The 2,743-nt window shown below is 40.1% G+C and overlaps 1 protein-coding gene across 2 annotated transcripts in view; it reads left to right on the top strand.

The window, feature by feature from the left end:
* si:ch211-57n23.4 (immunoglobulin superfamily DCC subclass member 3) overlaps positions 1 to 2,743 on the top strand; it is a gene marked incomplete in the record, with an annotated part of 45,054 nt that overhangs the window by 10,608 nt on the left and 31,703 nt on the right.

The following is a 2,743-nucleotide window of genomic DNA, read 5'->3' on the forward strand; positions in this document are numbered from 1 at the left end:
ACTAGACTAGTTGTTTGAGCCATGATCATCTTCATTCTAGGCTACATGTGCTACAGTCTGTCCTGCTGGATGTGATGTGATTTGTTATACAGGTGTGATGGAGTGTGTTCAGACCAATAGGATGTCAGAATGGTTTTTACACTGCTCATCCAACCACAATCAGATTCACTCTATCCCTGGGCTTCATGTGTCTGGACAGATTTCTATTGATTTATTTTGTTCTGAACAATGAAAAGATGAAATAAAAACAAGTCAAAGTTAAATAGAAATGAAAAACTGTGCGTTTTTAGAAAGTACGGAGTAGAAAGCACAGACAAGTGAATTAAAATGTAAGGAGGAGAAGTAAAACGTAGGCTGCAAAATAATTACTTCACTAAAGTATAAATAACCAACATTTCTACTGAAGTAAATTAACAAAGTATTTGTACTTAGTTACTTGACACTGATCATCAGTAACGTGTTTATGTTTGCTGATTCAGCTGCAGAATACAGAACCAGGCATCTCAGACGGTTAAATTGTTGGAAACTTTGTTCTGTGCAGTGATTCCATGGTTTTATTCTCCATTACAAATCTACTCTGATGAAACTGTTGGCTTTGAACAAAACCTTCTCTGATTTAAAACATCTGACTTTAGTTTATTGAAGATCTGGGGTGATGACCAGCGTCCAGCAGCAGTTAGGACCTTGAAGGTGTCGTTGATGGTGGCTGAACAACCACAGATTGTTGTCTCGGTTGAGCAGGAACCTCCACAATGACACTGATGAGACGTTAGTTCAAGTGCAAAAGCAATTGTTAGCGCTCCACAGCTGGGAGGCAAAGAGTCTTTTGTAAATGGTCAGGGCTCTTTGCATACGAGGACATTAACACCCAAAAAAGGACGCAGAGAAAATGGGAAAGTTTCGGGGGTGTCGCCGAGGTCACGGAGAAGAGGGGACAAGGGTGAGGAGGAGAGGTTCGGTGGCATGGGAAAGTCACCCCCGAGGTGGTTCTGAAAGGACCGGAGGAGGCGGGAGGGGTTGAGAGGGGGTGTGAAGAGGGGGCAGATGGTGCCCCTGGGTGGATGGTGGGTGACGGAGATTTTAACAGAGGTTGCTGGGGGTTGGGTGCAAATAAGCACAGTCACAATACGATTGTCACTGCTGGCCCCTGTTTCTATAGTGGCTCTTTCAACTTGACCCCAGTGACACTGGTGTTTTCTTCAACATGAACGTTGGTCCTGTCATCTTTGATTGGTGGCGTTTGGGCAGATGAAAACTTCAGACCTGCTGCTTTCAGCAAATCTCTGTGACTTCTTGATATGATGAGTCCCAAACGTCCAACAACTTTTGGTATTTCTCTCTGGTGATGGCTGAGCAACCATTAATTTCTGTGTGTTTTGGTAACATTGATGAGACTTCTTGCCTGTTCACGCCCACATTTAGACTCTACGGCCCTGCTGTACTGGTGCTCTGTCATTATCTCAACACTTGAGTCATTCAGCTGAAAGACGGGCTGTATTTCTCTGAGTCAGCTCGTTCAGCTGGATTACTGAGTCAGATGTTTCTATAAAGCCAGCTTTCACCGAGACGACTGGTAGAACTGGAGTGAAAAGGTGATGCTTGTCGTTTGTGTTCAGGTTAACCTCATGCAGTTCCTGGATCTTGCTTGTTTTGCCTCATATGTGGCCCGTCACATTGAAACGAGGATTAAGTCCAAAAGTTGAATATGGAGAAATAGGCAAATATAGTGTTTTGACTTAAATGTTAACAAAAATTGCCTTTTGTCAAAATACAATGATGCCTTATTAATGTATCATTTGAATGAACTGTCTGAAATTTAATCATAAAACAATATTTTGAAGCACTTTTTTGAACAGTAGCAACAAAAAACTGATTTTGAGGAAAAACGCCTTAAATATTTGATATTTTCCCTGTGAGTTAGCAAAGCTGTGTTTCTTTTTAGCTGGGGAATCTCAATATTCAAATTGTTTCCTCTTTATAAGGACATCAAAAATTCCTCAATAAAATGGCATTAAATTAGGATTCAGACCAAATATTTATGTATTATTGTAAACAACAAGACAAATTAAGTCATATGTATGGATTTATTTATGATATCAGAATGATCCAGGTATCAAAATGTAGCTTTTAAAGCCAAGAATRTGAAAATGTAATGAGGTCATTTTGACCAAATTTGACTTCATCCTCATTTCGATATGATGGGTCACATTTAATATTTTTACATGCATGTTTATAGTCTTAGGTTGATTTGAATTTCTAGAAACAACTCTTGGTTATTTGGATGCATGCAGACATATAAGTTTTAGTTCCTCTACCAGAGGGGCCAAAAGTAGGGCAATGGACCAAAATTAGGCCACCAATCCATTTAGTTTGACCCACCAGCAGGTGTACTGGTTATTAGGTTGCAATTTCTTGTTGAAACACTTACAGTCATTCCAGTCATTGGCACCCACTTTGGATGTTATCATCCATTAAATGGATGTTATTAGGCGTCATCAGACCCCTATGGCTTCAGAATGTCCCGACTGGGACTTCTAGCAGGTCCCGCCGCCCATTTAATGGACTGATAACATCAGAATCCGCTGCCATTGGTCCATAGACTATGTAAGGGGTTTAGGGCAGTCATGGTTCTTGTTTTATTTGAATTATATGAAGATTAAATATAAAATGCACGTAGAAGAGACATTTAGATTAAAGTGCACATGTAGATTTGTACACTTCATAAGACCAGAACTACTCATAT

This window comes from Austrofundulus limnaeus, unplaced genomic scaffold (genome assembly GCF_001266775.1).
Source record: "Austrofundulus limnaeus strain Quisiro unplaced genomic scaffold, Austrofundulus_limnaeus-1.0 Scaffold27, whole genome shotgun sequence".
Classification (NCBI taxonomy): Eukaryota; Metazoa; Chordata; class Actinopteri; order Cyprinodontiformes; family Rivulidae; genus Austrofundulus; species Austrofundulus limnaeus.